At 37.3% G+C, this 17483-nt stretch overlaps 1 protein-coding gene across 4 annotated transcripts in view; it reads left to right on the top strand.

Moving 5' to 3' along the window:
• The window catches only part of CNKSR2 (connector enhancer of kinase suppressor of Ras 2), a 280032-nt gene that overhangs the window by 37099 nt on the left and 225450 nt on the right, over nucleotides 1-17483 (top strand). The gene's annotated exons all lie outside the window — the stretch shown is intronic.

The following is a 17483-nucleotide window of genomic DNA, read 5'->3' as shown; positions in this document are numbered from 1 at the left end:
TCAGTGGGAGGAGTAGATGCCATTAGGTGAACATGTGTACTGTATGGCCATCCCATTCAAAATGACTGAGTAAGTAGAGCAACGAATCTGCATCAAATTTTGCATTAAGCTTGAACATTCCTCTGTGGAAACTATTTGGATGATTCAGAAGGCTGCAGCTATGGGCAACTGGTGATTGGCATCTTCATCACAATAAATGCACCGACTCATGCATCATGTCTTATGCAGAGTTTTTCTCATGCAGAGTTTTTTGGGGAAACATCAAATCAGCCGAGTGACTCTTCCCCCCTACAGCCCAGATTTGGTGCCCTGTGACTTCCGGCTTTTCCCAAAACTAAAATCGGCTTTAAAACAGAAGAGATTTCAGACTGTCTATGAGATTCAGGAAAATACAGCAGGGCAGCTGATGGCAATTGGGAGAACTGTGTGAGTTCCCAAGGTCTACTCTGAAGGGGACTGAGGTTTCATTGTCCTATGTACAATGTTTCTTGTATCTTAAATTGTTTTCAATAAATGTCTCTATTTTTCATAGCACATGGCTGGATACTTTCTGGAGAGATCTCGAATACCCAGAAGTGGAATAGCTGGGTCATAAGGCAGTTCCATTTTTAACTTTTTTGAGGAAACTTCATACCGAAGAAACTTTCTATAGTGGCTGCACCAATCCGCATTCCCACCAACAGTACATGCGGGTTCCCTTTTCTCTACATCCTCCTCTCATTTTTTCTTAATGTTCAAACTATGTAAGAACCATAAATTTAAGTTTCCTTGATTCTGCCCCTCACTGTAACACTTTCTGATTTTGTGGCTTTACTAGGTCATAGTTATATTGTAACACCACTCTTTTACCACTTGATGGACCCTGCCAAGAATTTTACTTATGGAACATGAATAAGAACTTCTATTTCTAGAGTAAATCTAAGAGCTGTAATGTATTTTGAAGCAAATGTAAAACTGGAGTCAACATTATTGATTCTGAAAAATTAGGAGGTTGATATGCAGGATCAAGAAATAAATCTTGTCTTTCGCTGCCTGGCTTATTTCACTTAGGAGAATGCTCTCCGGATCCATCCATGCTGTCGTGAAATGTAGGAGTTCCTTCTTTCTTTCTGCTGTATAGTATTCCATTGTGTAAATGTACCACAGTTTTTTTATCCACTCATTTACTTATGGGCATTTAGGGTGTTTCTAGCACTTGACTATTGTAAATAGCGCTGCTGTGATCTCAGTATAAGTGGAAGATAATGAACAAAACAAAGGAGCAAAACAGAACCAGAGACATGGAAAGAAGGAAGACACTGACGGTGAATAGAGGGGAGAGGAGAGGGGAATTAGGTGGGAAAGAAGAGGAAGGGTCTAGTCAAGGAACAGGTATAAGGGACCCATGGACATGGACAACAGGGTGGGGATTGACTGTGGGAGCTGGGGGTAGGCAGGGAAGGGGAGAGCCACAGGGGGAAATTGGGACAACTGTAATAGAACAACAGAAAGAAAAAGAGAGAAAGGAAAGAAAGGAAGGAAGGAAGGAAGGAGGGAGGGAAGGGAGGAAGGAAAAGAAAGAAAAAGAAAGATCTTATTCCAGAAGAAATGCCCCCAGATAAAATACTCCTAATTTATGTATCCATTAGCTCCCCAAGTTTGAACTAGTTAACCTTGAAGCTAGACTATATTTGTATGTGTTGGAGCAGAGAGGCCATAGTCAAGCATTCGGGTAGTTATCATAGATGCACAGGGGCCATGTTTCCTTCCAAAAAGGGGCAGTTTCTCCAGATTAATTGTATTTTGTTTCCTATGCTTGGGTTTTATCAGTTTTTAGTTTTTCTTTTTTTTCCTATTATTGTATTCTTACTAGGATTATCACCAACTGCAGAACCCTCCTACTCAAGCAGAAGTAATTTTGGTTGTTTTCCTCCTCCTTTTTGACAAGATTTGGGATTGCAATGAAAAGCAATGAAATCAGCTCTTTTTATACATAAAACTTTACTGGGTGACATGACTGAATTTTGAATAGGAATGCAATATTCCATTTCAAATTCTTTTTCAGATTATAGCACTAGGAATTCATGATCAATGTGCCTTGATCATAACTATAGGTGTCCAAAACTTTATTAAGAATGTAAAGTTGCCTTTGTGATTCCTAACCAAATACACTCTTCCAAAGTGACTTTTTCTCTTGATGCTATACCAAAAAGAGTATGTTTTCTAGGAGGCTGCTGACCCTAAAAAGCAATTGTAGGTTTTCTTGGATTGTTACATATTTTAATGTATTTCATATTTTCTTTCTTGAAATAAAAAAATTTTATTCACCCTAGGTTCCTTCAAAATTTTTTCCATTTCTGGAAAAATATCTTGAATTCAGTGGTCTTCTGTTAAAAACTTGTGAGTAGTGTACTATTGCCTTTGGGGAAGGAACAATTTTGACTACTATACAATTAAAATAGAAAGACAATATGAATCTTTCTCATATACATTTAGAAATGTCTACCAATATTTCTGTAGCTTTCACCAGGATTATTTGTAATGCTTATCACAGTTAGTTTTACTTTTTATATTTATAATATTTGCAGAACAGTGCAGGAAACAGCTGTTATGCTGTGGCTACTCAAGATAACTCATGGTAAGTGTTTGGTTCCTTTTACAGGTTGATTTACAGCTGTCTTGGGTATAGGCTTGTGTTGCAGTCCATGGTAGTATATTCTTATGTATGCAAATACTGCATATCTCAGGTCTTTTCACTGAAAATTTACCAATGGAAAGATTTGGGACTGAATTGAAATAAAAGGTTGCTAAAAGATTGTTTGCACAGCTGCTTTCAGGCAGTGACCGAAGTCTCACAGGAGGGTGAGTGAATGAGCTCTTGTTGGCCTATGCTCGGAAGTTTTTGGGTAGCACTTTGCATAATATAAAGTCATTACATGTGTTCGGTCTTTGCCCTTCCCCTCACCTCCCCAAGCCCCACATTGTGGGTTTTTTTTTTTTCCTTCTTGCTTGGTGTCCTTTCTCTAGAAGCTGATTGTTTATTCTTTGTATCTTGTGAAGGTAACTAAAAAAAAATTGTCTTATGATGTCAGTATCCAGTGATCTTAAATTACATTTGATATGAGACAGTTTTTAAATTCTGAGAACTGAGTAAAGGTGATGTTTGTATGTCTTTATCTTATAAACTGCCATCTGTGAAACTAGGCTTTTGAGCAGTAATTTAATCAGGAAAATCAGGAGAATATTAAGCTCCATTAACTGTTGAGTCGACAACAATATGAATCTACGATTAAATTATGACTTGGATCTTTGCAAATGTCATCTGAAAGTTAATTCTTAAATTCCTGGCAAGCACTTGCAATCTGGTAAGATATTATGGAGGTTAATTTGTGAATAGAGAAGTGATGTTGTCTCTTCAGTAAGGAGTGCAAGATTTTTTTCAAAATTGGGTTTAATCGAATTATTTCTTTGACACAGTATTAGCAAAGGCTCTTATTTCCTCCTCCTTCCCTCTCTTCCTCACCCTTTTCCTCTCCCCACCCCTCTGATTCATATGCATCTCTGTAGAACTTTTTCCTCTTTCTTTCTAATTTTCCAATATTTCTGATTCTGACTCACGAGTAGTAATTTGGCATCTGGAGGGGAAAAAAGGGAAAGCAGTGCTTACTGACACCCTTTTCCATTTTGATTGGCAAGAGGAGAAACCCCACTTCCCTAACAGACAGTGATTGAAATAGAATGCTATCATAATGAAGGATAATTGTACTGAGCAGAGGGGAATTATGAGAAATATTAGAGGATTCTCTTATTTTAGGAGCTCTTTGAGAAATGATTAATGATAAGGAAATGAGTTTGTATTCTCTTTGGTTTCTTTTTCTTTTTTTGAAGAAATTCCACTGCACTCTTTAATGATTGATGGTAACAGTATTGTTTTCTTAAAGTATATTTTATTGATTATGCTATTACAGTTGTCCCAATTTTTTCTTCCCTTTATCCCCCTCCATCCTGCACCCACCCACCCTCTAGCATCCCCCCCCTCCTTAGTTCATGTCCATAGGTTGTACATAAAATTTCTTTGGCTTCTCCATTTCCTATACTACTCTTAACCTCCTGCTGTCTACTTTGTGCCTATCAATTATGCTTCTTATTCCCTGTGCCTGTTCCCCTATGCTCTGCTCCCCTCCCCACTGATAACCCTCCATGTGATATCCATTTCTGTGATTCTGTCCCTCTTCTAATTGTTTGCTAGGTTTGTTTTTGTTTTTTAGGTTCAGTTGTTGATAGTTGTGAGTTTGTTGTCATTTTACTGTTCCTAGTTTTTGATCTTTTTTTTCTTAGATAAGTCCCTTTAACATGTGACATATAATAAGGGCTTTGTTGATGATGAACTCCTTGGACTTGACCTTTTCTGGGAAGCACTTTATCTGCCCTTCCATCTGATAGCTTTGCTGGGTAGAGTAATCTTGGATGTAGGTCGTTGCCTTTCATGACTTGGAATACTTCTCTCCAGCCCCTTCTTGCCTGCAAGGTTTCTTTTGAGAGATCAGCTGATTGTCTTATGGGAACTCCTTTGTAAGTAACTCTCTCCTTTCTTCTTGCTGCTTTTAAGATTCTCTCTTTATCTTTAATCTTAGGTAATGTAATTATGATATGCCTTGGTGTGTTCCTCCTTGGGTCCAGCTTCTTTGGGACTCTCTGAGCTTCCTGGACTTCCTGGAAGTCTATTTCCTTCACCAATTGGGGAAGTTTTCCTTCATTATTTTTTCAAATAAATTTTCAATTTCTTGCTCTTCCTCTTCTCCTTCTGGCACCCCTATGATTCAGATGTTGGAACATTTAAAGTTGATCTGGAGGTTCCTAAGCCTCTCCTCATTTTTCTGAATTCTTGTTTGTTTATTCTATTCTGGTTGAATGTTTCTTTCTTTCTTCTGTTTCAAATCATTGATTTGAGTCTCGGTTTCCTTCCCTTCACTGTTGGTTCCCTGTATATTTTCATTTATTTCACTTTGTATAGCCTTCATTTTTTCCTTCACTTTGCGACAAAGCCCAATCATTTCTGTGAGCATCCTGATTGCCAGTGTTTTGAACTCTGCATCTGATAGTTTGACTATCTCCTCATGACTTAGTTGTTTTTCTGGAGTTTTGATCCTTTCTTTCATTTGGGCCATATTTCTTTGTTTCTGCACAGCTCTTATGTTGTAAGGGGAGGAGGCTTAGGTATTTGTCAGAATGGGGCAACCCACTTCACTACATTGTGGTGCTGTCTGTGGGGATGGGTCAGGAGGGAACAATTCTGCTTGCTTGCTTGCTCCTCTTTCACCCCATTTTCTGTCACTTCCCTTGTTTCCCACAAGAAGATTGTGCCCTTTCAGATGCTGATTCCTGGGTAGGTGAGCTTGTGTATGTTCTAGGGCCCTGTGGGTCTCTCCAATGAACTCTCCTATGAGGCTGGGAGACTGCCCGCTGCATGGGTTTTTACCGCCAGAGGTTTTGAGGCTTTAGTTTCCCTTCACTGGAACCCTGGGTTGCGCAGTTTGACTCACTCCCCAGTTGTTCCTCCCAGTTTATCCTCACTGGAATGGGGAAAATCCCTGTCCTCCAGCTACCACCTTGCCACGAGTCCTCTCTGCTGAGATGATAACAGTATTGCAAAGGATGTAACTAATATTGCTCATTTAGGCTGGTGAATTTCTCCATAACTTCACATTTTAGAAAATTAGGAATTTTTCTAAATACCTGTCCTTAAAACATGCAATTAGGGATTATTCAAATAAGTATAAATACAATTAGTTTGGCATAGCTTTTCTTATTTCCACTTAGTTAAAATAATTTGTCTAGCTTGTACTATGAAAAATTTGATCCTTTGAGGTTTAGAAATTTATAATGATTATTTTTAGTCTTTGAGTATTATTACAGATATATTTCCTAATTGGGACGGCTAAGCCCATAAAGGACATGACTAGATATTTAGCAACACAAGCCTACTTGCATTTATTTATTTGTATAACCAGTCATCATTATTGTCCTATTTGATAATGACCTCATAGCTTGTTGGAAAAAAATCAAGTCTCTTTTTGCCTCTGACAAGCATTGCTCTAGTAATGTCCATTTTTACTTGGGAGCTTGTTAGAAATTCAAAACCTCAGACCCCACACCAGACCAACTGAGTTAGAATCTCCAGTTTAATCAAATACCCAGATGTATGCACATGAAGTTTGAGAAGCAATGGAAAACTGACATTGTTTGGAGTTATATTAGAATTATTTGGTTTTCATATCTTGGTTATTATAAATAACTCTGCAATGAACACAGGGGTGCACTCTTCCTATAAATTGCCTAAAAAGATAATTATTTTTGTGGTAAAATTAAAAAATATATTTTTTTAAAATAATTATTTTGAAGAAGTCTAATTAATTTTAGAGAGAAAAAATTAGCCCCAACAAAAGCCTATATTCCTAAGTCAAGTAAAACTTACATCATAGGCTAGTAAAACATATTTGAATTTTAATATAATTGTGTGATATTACATATTGATCCTGATACATAAAAGAAAACAAATATAAAATTCAATATATCATCACTGATGTTTTTCTTAGACAATCCAGAAATGGCTGTGGGATAAATGTAGGACCCTTTTTATTGTGAAAATAAATCTTTATGAATACATTTTAATTTTATTTTAAATGGCCAAAAGTCATAGCTTTAATTTTGATATTCAGTAAAACTTAGTGATATAAACATTAGATGGAAAATACATGTTGACTGAGAACTAAATTGGGCCTAATATTTAAGAAACTGTTTTAGGAGTCATAAAAATTTAAAAACACCACAGGTTTTTTTTTTTGGCTTGACCCTGTAAAATTATTGAATAGTTAATAGTGCTAACATTCATTTTTAGTAGAGATATTGTGTGTGTGTTGTGTATGTTTAGCAATGGAGGAGGCTCCAAACAGTGAATACGAAATGCTGAATAAAGTCTGTTTTGTATTAGGGAAGGGTTATCAGAGATGTACTGAGATTAGGTTTAGTAGTGGATGGTGCCCTTTGTTTCTGTACTTTTATGCTAGAGATTTTTTTGGGTGGAAATTATTTCGGTAAGAATTAATGAGTTGCATATATCTGAATTAAAATGAACTAACTTCTAAAGGCAGGGGTTTTTTTTACCTATTACCATAGTGTTTCTAGAATCACCATTTAAAAAGATGTTTCCACCTTTTATCACATTTTTCTGTTGATTTTGATTTGTTATTCAGGCGACTATGGATACAGCTCTAAATGACATATGGATCAAGTTTTACTTGTAGGTCTTTTCCTTACTTTATAAGGAGGAGGGTAAGGGTGGTGGGGTATAGACAGACACAAAGGAATAGCATGGCCAACAAAATGACATGTTTTGGAAAGTGGTATGCTTCAACTCACGTGGCCGAAATAGTCAAGGAAATGAAGGTGCTGAGCAGGAAGATTAGTTCCTACCAGAAATGATCCTTTCTTTAGCAAAAGGCAAACTGGCCAGAAGTCAGTGTTCTACACATTGAAGCCAGAAATCTTTTCAGAACACAAGTCTGAGCACAACCCTTAGTCATACTGGCCTTTCAGTGGCTCACTCTCCATCCTGTTGCCCACCCACAGGTCTTTGCTGTTTCCAGAATCTAAGGCTCTTCTTTCCTTCTTTGCCTAGTTGACTCCCACTCATCCAGACCTCAGTTCTTCCCACACTTCTTCCAGAAAACCCACCCTTGATATCTCTGATCTCCTTGTAATAGGGGGTCAAATCCCTCTATTACAGGCTTTTGGAGCACCATGCAAAGGTACCTTTCCTTCCCTTCAAGTTACTTGTCAGAATAGCCTGTGTGATTCTCAACTTAATGTGCTTTTTTCCCAGCAAGCCATTAGCTCCTTGAAGGCAGGGACCACATCTATTTCTTCTCAGCTTTTTGTTCATCTTCCTTAAAATAATGCCTAGCTCATAAATAGAGCTTTGATAAATATTTTTGAATGAAGTCGAAGTTGGTATCAGGAATTGGAAAAGCAGTAGGGTGGGGATCCTAATATTAGGGACAGAGAGAGAGGGATTCATTAGCTCAGCAAGCTAGTTGGTCAGAGAAAAATCACATAGAAGTCTGGGCTGTGGTGGAAGAGTAAGGAACAGATAGTTATCGATTTAAGAACCAGATTTAAATCTGAAGAAATCAAAAGTATTAAGGGAAGCCTAAGGCTGAGATAAGCCAAGATTGGATGTGTCTCCAGAAGTAAAGTTGGATCAACAAGTTTTGCCCTTTTCAGTGATATGACTCAAGGGTTGTGCCCCCCACCCCTTGCCACCATGGGAGACAGCTCCCTCCTGCTCATAGGCATGTCCTCCCTGGAGAAGAGAATAGCTCCCTGCATGCAGACAAAGATGAATGGTTATTCTTGTGCTACTATTCCTTCAAAATTTATTTGCATGGCACTTGAATACAAATTTTTTCCCTCTTGGTATGTCTAGTGTACAATTTTTAATAACATTTGCACATGGCTGGAACAATTTTGGCATGCCTTATACCAAATAATATTGTTTAGATGTTAAATGAAAATATTAAAAGGGATGGCAGCTATATTAAGTCCCATTGTGATTAGGCAAATTACATTTTTCTGATAAATTAATTCACTCGGATGAGATATTATATTGATGAATTCCATGTAAGATTTACTGAATTTAGTAAATCTAAAACTTTTGTGGTATTTTTGTAGTCAATAAAAGGAAAATTGTGTTTCTGTTAGACGAATTTGACTTCACATGGACATATAGTAATCAGATATAAAATAGTAACTTATAGTTGTGGCTTTCATATATCTCCCCAATTGCTTAAATCTAATTAATATTTGAAAGTAGCACAGTTAAGCTATTTAAAATTAACCCACTGACTTGTACTTTTTTCTTGTAGTAAAATGTGCATCACATAAAATTTATCATTTTCACCATTAAAATGTTTAATTATAAAGTGCACATGACATCAAATTTACTATCTTCACCATTTTTAAGTGTAAAGTGCAGTGCTGTTAAGAATATTCACATTTTGTTACCATCACAACCATCCATCCATAGAACTGTTTTCATCTTACAAAACTGAAACTTTGTACCCATTAACCACTAACTCTTCGTTTCCCCCATCCCTTATTCCCTGGCAGCTACTATTCTACTTTCTATCTTTATGAATTTCATTACTCTAGGGACCTCATATAAGTGGAATTATACATTGTATGTCCTTTTGTGACTGGTTTATTTCACATAGCATAATGTCCTTAGGGTTCATCCACGTTATATCTTGAGTAAGAATTTCCTCCTAAAAGCTGAATAGTATTCCATTGTATACCACTTGGTGTTTGTACCTTTGTCTCTCAATGGACACCTTTTGGCTATTGTGAACAATGCTGTTATGAACATGAGTGTACAGATATCTTTTTGTGACCTTACTTTAATTCTTTTGGATCTATATCCAGAAGTGGAATTGCTAGGTAGTATGGTTATTCTATTTTTACTTTTTTTAGTTACTACCACTGTTTTCCATACTGCATGTAACATTTTGCATTTCTGCTAACATTGCACAAGGGTTCCAACTTATGCACAACCTTGCCAACACTCATTTTATGTTTTATATTTTCTTTTGATTTTTTTCTTTGAATAGTAACTATCCTAATGAGGATGAGATGGAATCTTATTGTGATTTTGACTTGCATTTCCCTAATGATTAGTGATGTCTACCTTTTCACGTGCTTATGACCATCTGTACATCTTCTTTTGAGAAATGTCTAAGTCTTTTGCCATTTTTAAAATCAAGTCATTTGGTTTTTTGTTGTTGGGTTACAAGAGTTCTTTATATGTTCTGGGTATTAATCCATTGTCATATTTATGATTTGCAAATATTTTCTCCCATTCTGTGAGTTGCCTTCTCACTTTATTTATAGTGTCCTTTGATGAACAAAAGTTTTTAATTTTGATGAAGTTCAATTTATTTTTTCTCTTGTTGCCTATGACTTGTACTTTATTAAGTCAAAAGTCTGTAAATATGCATTTCAAGATATGAATGACAGAGGAGTCTTTCATTTTAAATTGTCATTAAATGAATATTTAGTGTATAACCCCAACATATTTTAGGCACCTATTGGCAAACTATCAATTTCCAAAGATGATTCAAATACAACCACCTATTCATTTTTTACAATTATAAAAGAGAAACCCTGTAAGCTATTTTCTCCGTACAATTATAATATCTTTTGATAAATTGTAACAGCTTTAAAGCCAGTAAATATAAATATTTTCTTGACTTCATGATAACCAGTTATTATTTGGTATACAGTGCAATTTGGGGGAAAATATATTTCAGCATTGCTGTAAGAAGTAGTCCAATGCCAAGTTGTATTTATTGAAAGGCTTTATTGAAGATGGTTTTCATTACATCACACAAGGATTTCTTCCCAGAAGAAATCTTTTTTTCTGCCTTTAGTGTCAGGAATGGACGGTTTTCTCTGAAAAACTGGCTTGCTTTTCTCTATATATTTCTCTTTTTTTAGTTTTGCTTTTTAAATTGTTTCTTAATTTTAAGTTTTTATTTTTTAATTGAATTTTGGGGGTGACATTGGTTAATAAAATTACATAATTTTCAAGTGTATAATTCTATAGTACATCATCTGTATATTATATTGTGTTCACCACCCCAAGTCAAGTATGAATGTTTTTAACTGATCCTGTTTTCTTCTGCATTAGCTTCTAGATCAGTAACAGTCAGTGTTCTAGCTCCTCCTACACTTTAGCAAGTCTAACATTCTTCATTGGTATGGATTTTTTTATTGTATTTTTCCCTGTGTTTCTGTGTCCTCATTTAAGACTAATTGCATTTTCCTTTACTCATATTTTTTTCTTCTTTAACTTGTGCTGTCCTGCTGAGTTTTGTGTGGTTGTATATGTGTAAATAATGTACTTAAATCCCTTTTTTAAAAGATTTTTAAAAATTTTCTTTTATTTTTTAGAGAGAGGGAGGGAGAGAGAAAGAGTGGGAGAGAAACATCAATGAGTGGTTGCCTCTCATGCACCCCCCACTGGAGACCTGGCCTGCAACCCAGGCATGTGCCCTGACTGAGAATCGAACTGGCGACCCTTTGTCTCACCGGCCAGCGCTCAATCCACTAAGCCATGCCAGCTGGGGCCTTAAATCCCTTTTGATATAAAGCTTGATTTAAATATGGTAAATGTATTTTAAAACAATGTCTTTAAAATTATTTTTAATATTTTTTAATGTCTTTAAAATTTTAAAAGGAAAAATGTTTTTGGCATGACTTTTGGTATGATCCAGATGATCAGTTTGGAAACAATCTTTTCGCCCCTTTTCCACTCCTTCTACTTTGATGTAGGCTTAAAGGACAGGGATGTGGAGTCAGAGGGACTTGGATTTATACCTTTCCTTACTATTTATTAAGTAGTGGGATCCTGGGCATGGTCTCTAAATCTCAATTTTATTATATGTAAAATCAAGATAATGATATGTAATTCCTCAGATTCTTCTAAGGATTAAATGAGAAAAATATTTGTGAAGCACTTTAAATGGTGGTTGGCACAAAACATAAATGGAAGGGATTACTGTTAATTAGCATTAACTCTTCAATTTGAAAATAATGGAATGCTATGGCCAGTTTAGCATTTTCTAAAAAAAAATTAAGACAGTGAATAAGAATAAGCTAAAAAAAATGTTCTTCCTTTTCTGTTTTATTTGGTTTGCTTGAGATTTTTTTGTGAAAAGAAATCATATACTCTTTGTTAAAGAGAAAATGCTTGTTTGTAGAAGGTGATAACTGAAGTATGGCACTGAAGAACACAAGTAAGATGGGTTCTCAAGACAGAATGTATTATATTGGTTTCAGTGATACATAAAAACTTTGCAATAGGAGAACCAAGATGGCGGCATAGGTGAACACACTGCGCCTCCTCGCACAACCAGAACTGACAGAGAATCGAACAGCAAGGGGGACCAACACCAAGAAAATAGAAAATAACCATTCATCCAGACTGGTAGGAGGGGCGGAGACGGGCACAGGGGTGGAGAGGACTCGCGTGGCTGTGGCGGGACTGAGACTGGCGGAGTGTGGGACAAATGGCGCAGGCAGTCCGAGCACTAGCAGACCCTGCGGCCCCACATTTGCACAGATAAACCCAGAGGGCCGGACTCAGAGTGGCGGAGAACGGGGCAGGCAGAGCAGCGGGTAGCACCCCGCGGCACCACATTCGCCCACAGATAAACCGGACAAACGGCAGGGAGCGAAGCAGACTGCTTAACCCAGGGCTCCAGCTCAGGGAAATAAAGCCTCAAACCTCTGATTGAAAACGCCCCTGGGGGTTGGGGCGGCAGCAAGAGAGACCCCCAGCCTCACAGGAGAGGTCGCTGGAGAGACCCACAGGGGCCTAGAGTGTACACAGGCCCACTTACTCGGGAACCAGCACCAGAGTGGCCCAGTTTGATTGCGGGTAGTGGAGTGAAAGGTTGAAGTCCGGAGGAGAGTGAGGCGGGCGCCATTGCTCCCACTCGGCCCCTCCCCCACGTACAGCGTCACAGCGCAGCCACCAGCATTACCCTGCCCTGGTGAACACCTAAGGCTCCGCCCCTTAAAGTAACAGATGCGCCAAGACAAATAAACAAAAAAAAAATGGCCCAAATGACAGAACACTTCAAAGCTCCAGAAAAAATACAACTAAGCGAGGAAGAGATAGCCAACCTATCGGATGCACAGTTCAAAGCACTGGTTATCAATATGCTCACAGACTTGGTTGAATCTATTCGAAAAACAGATGAAAAAATGAAGCCTATGCTAAGAGAAACAAAGGAAAATGTACAGGGAACCAATAGTGATGAGAAGGAAACTGGGACTCAAATCAATGGTATGGACCAGAAGGAAGAAAGAAATATCCAACCAGAAAAGAATGAAGAAACAAGAACTTGGAAAAATGAGGAGAGGCTTAGGAACCTCCCGGACACCTTGAAACGTTCCAACATCCAAATTATAGGGGTGCCAGAAGGAGAAGAGGAAGAACAAAAAATTGAAAACTTATTTGAACAAATAATGAAGGAGAACTTCCCTAATCTGGCAAAGGAAATAGACTTCTGGGAAGTCCAGGAAGCTCAGAGAGTCCCAAAGAAGCTGGACCCAAGGAGGAACACGCCAAGGCACATCATAATTACATTACCCAAGATTAAATTCAAGGACCTACATCCAAGATTACTGTATCCAGCAAAGCTATCATTTAGAATGGAAGGGAAGAAAAAGTGCTTCTCAGATAAGGTCAAGTTAAAGAAGCTCATCATCACCAAGCCCTTATTATATGAAATGTTAAAGGGAGTTACCTAAGAAAAAGAAGATCAAAAATTGGAACAGTGAAAATGACAGCAAACTCACAGTTATTAACGGCCACACATAAAACAAAAACGAGAGCAAACTAGGCAAACAACTAGAACATGAGGGTTGTCATTAAGGGAGTGGGAGGGGGAGAGAGGGGTAAAGGTACAGAGAATAAGTAGCATAGATGATAGGTGGAAAATAGACAGGGGAAGGGTAAAAATAGTGTAGGAAATGTAGAAGCCAAAGAACTTATAAGTATGACCTATGGACATGAACTATAGGGGGAGAATGGGGGAGGGAGGGGGGTGGGCAGGATGGAGTGGAGTGGGGGGGGAATAGGACAACTGTAATAGCATAATCAATAAATATATTAAAAAAAAAACAAAAAAAAAACTTTGCAGTGTTTCTCCTTTCATTCATTTGAACATGGCTTCAAATAGAATGCTGCCAAGGTACCCTACACTGTATTTAATTCATCAGCATATCCTAGCATGAAATTCAGTCCTTGGTATGTTTAAGTAATATTTTTTCACATAGGTCTGGAAGAGTGTGATTTTTATTAACCATTTTCCTCTATTATCTCTTCTTCATTTTAATAACTGTTTGTTTCTATCATCTCCATTTACCCCTTTCTTTTTGCAGCGTGTAAATCCAATTTATTGTTAAGAATTCTGTTTTTTGGTCTTGAAATGGTCTGATGTCATCAAAACAGATTGGGCTTCAGAATCCTCTGGGACTAGGTTTTAATTCTTGTTTTCCCAGTCAGTTACTTACTGTGTACACCTACAGTGTTACCTATTCTTACAAAGCTCTAGTTCCAGTTCTCTCTGGCTGCACTTCCTCAGTTTTCTTTGCATGTTTGCTTCTATCAAAGCCTTTACATTTTGGAGTTTTTAAGGTTCAGTTCTAAATCCTCTCTTTATTCATATTCCTTAGTCAGACCCAGTAACACTTGCAGCTTCAATTTTCTACCTGTATACCAATGACTTTCAAATATATGTCTCCAGAGCAGACCTTAATTTTGACTACTCAACATTGTTCCCTGCCTCAAAGGAACTCTAATCCTACTATGTTCAGAAAGAAACTACTTCTCCTTTGGTGTTTCTGTTGTCTGAGAATAATGTCACCATTTTTCCATTTCTGTGATTTAGAAACATATACATCATCTTCCTTCCCATGGCCTCCTCTACCTTATACTCCCAATCCAGCACCAAGTCCTGTACATTTTATCTTCTTTCCAATCCATCTCTTCTCTTCCTTTCCTGCCATTATCCTAGGGCAAGCTATCAGTATTTCATACTTAAATTACTTCAAACACCACCCGAAATGCCTCCTTTTTGGCAGCCTTCAATTAATTTACATACTACAGCTGGAGTAATGTTCACAGAACACTTTTATTTTAAAAATTTATTGTTTATGCTATTACAATTGCCCCAATTTCCCCCTTTCCCCCCTCCCCCAAGCCCCCTTCACACAGTCAATCCCCACATTGTTGTTCATGTCCATGGGTGATGCATATATATTCTTTGTCTAATCCCTTCACTTTCTTTCAGCCAGTCCCATCCTCTCTTCCCTCTGGCAGCTGTCAGTCTGTTTCTTGTTTCTGTGCTTCTGATTCTATTTTGCTCATTAGTTTATTTTGTTCCTTAGATTCTACTTATAGGTGAGATCATATGGTATTTGTCTTTCACTGCCTGGCTTATTTCACTTAGTATAATAGTCTCCATGCTACCTATTTCCAGCCCCTCAGTACCTTCTCATTTCTCTCAGGTTCCCAGCCAGGATTCTGAACATAGCCTACAAGACCCTGCATCATCTCACTCCTCACCCATCTTTTTAACCCCATCCTGCTCTAGTTTCTTCCTCATCTCTGCATTTCAGCCACACAGACTTCTTTCAGTTTTTCAAATATACACTGTTTCTTTTGTAGCACAGAATCTTTGCATATGTTGTTTCTTTGGTATATTATTCCCTCTCTACCCCTCCCCTTTGCCTAGTTAACAGTTGAGCTTATGGGTCATAGTACCATTGTCAATTCTTCAATTAAGCGTTCCATTCCTGATTTCCACATCAGTAGAGGCTAAGTCTCCATTTTTGTCTTTCATAGTACAGTGTATTTTTTCTCCATAACAGGCATCACTGCTTGTATTTATACATCTATTTTGGCAATTAAATGATCAATGATTGTCTTCAACATAGTAATATAAACTCCATAAAGTCAATGGCCATATCAGTTTTTGCTAGGCATTTGATTCCCAGTGCCTAGTACCTAGTGATCATCTAAGTATTGATTAAATGAAGGAATGACTGAATATGTGTCAGGTGCCTACTGTGTGCAGTGCTGTGTGGAGGAGTTCATGATGCTATCATTTAGGACTCTAAAATTTATTGGGGGAATAAGACACTAATGCAAAGATTATAAAGAAAAAGCTCAGGTAATAAATACCATTGAGTGTAAAAATCCATAAGAGATATTAAGAGAAGAGAGGTCCATCTGATTCCATGTGCAAGACAAGACAGGATTTCACCAACTAAATATGTGAAAAAGATGTTCTGGGTAATAGTAATCACATTAAGTAAAGAGTTGAGTTGTTCCAGTTGGCTACAGTTTAGGATATATGATGTATGACTGATAATGGTAGAAAGATAGGATAGGGCCTGAATTTGGAGGTCCTTGAATGGAAGAATAAAACATGAAAAGCTTAGATATTCTTAAGCTTCCTTAAACAAACAAGCAAAAAATTGATTATCTATTAAGTGGTAAAATGAAAGACATCACCAATCCCCAGGTTTGCAACCGATTCTTTATCCTCAGTCTAACTATGACTTATATTAAAGTTGTTTTTCTGTTAATAAAATATTATTAGTAAGGACTGTGAAGACTTACAAAGAGAAAACACTTTCACTTTTAGTTAAAACTGTTGCTGCAACTGAACTTTAATTTGGGCGAGAAAGTATGGTCTTTGAAAACATTGTATATGAATTCTTAAGTATATAATAGCATTAAGCTTCATGATAATAGCAAATAGTCTTTGTTTATTAAATGTGATTAAAATCATTTTAGACTTTGTTTTAAAAATAAAAATACAGACATGTAGAATAATTGTATATAATATTTAGTGATTATATTATCTTTAAAGAGTATTTTTAATATATTTTTTGATTATGCTATTCCAGTTGTTCCATTTCCCCCCCTTCACTCCACTCCATCCTGCCCACCCCCTCCCTCCCACATTCCCCCCACTATAGTTCATGTCCATGGATCATACATATCAGTTCTTTGGCTTCTACTTTTCCTATACTATTCTTACCCTCCCCCTGTCTATTTTCTACCTACCATTTATGCTACTTATTCCCTGTACCTTTCCCCCCTCTCTCCCCCTCCCACTCCCCTGTTGATGACCCTCCATGTGATCTCCATTTCTGTGGTTCTGTTCCTGTTCTAGCTGTTGGCTTAGTTTTCTTTTGTTTTTGTTTTAGGTGTGGTTGTTAATAACTGTGAGTTTGCTGTCATTTTTACTGTTCATATTTTTTATCTTCTTTTTCTGAGATAAATCCCTTTAACATTTCATATAATAAGGGCTTGGTGATGATGAACTCCTTGAACTTGACCTTATCTGAGAAGTACTTTATCTGCCATTCCATTCTAAATGATAGCTTTGCTGGATACAGTAATCTTGGATGTAGGTCCTTGCCTTTCATGACTTGGAATACTTCTTGCCAGCCCCTTCTTGCCTGTAAGGTCTCTTTGGAGAAATCAGCTGACAGTCTTATGGGAACTCCTTTGTAGGTAACTGTGTCCTTATTTCTTGGGGCTTCTAAGATTCTCTCTTTATTTTTAATCTTAGGTAATGTAATGATGATGTGCCTTGGTGTGTTCCTCCTTGGGTCCAGCTTCTTTGGGACTCCCTGAGCTTCCTGGACTTCCTGGAAGTCTATTTCCTTTGCCAGATGAGGGAAGTTCTCCTTCATTATTTGTTCAAATAAGTTTTCAATTTTTTGTTCTTCCCCTTCTCCTTCTGGTACCCCTATAATTCAGATGTTGGAACATTTAAAGATGTCCTGGAGGTTCCTAGGCCTCTCCTCATTTTTTTTAATTCTTATTTCTTCATTCTTTTCTGGTTGGATGTTTCTTCCTT

The sequence above is a fragment of the Desmodus rotundus genome, chromosome X (assembly GCF_022682495.2).
Source record: "Desmodus rotundus isolate HL8 chromosome X, HLdesRot8A.1, whole genome shotgun sequence".
Lineage (NCBI taxonomy): Eukaryota > Metazoa > Chordata > Mammalia > Chiroptera > Phyllostomidae > Desmodus > Desmodus rotundus.
Note: the sequence above shows the minus strand (reverse complement) of the source record. Positions and strands in the feature narration are given on the sequence as shown.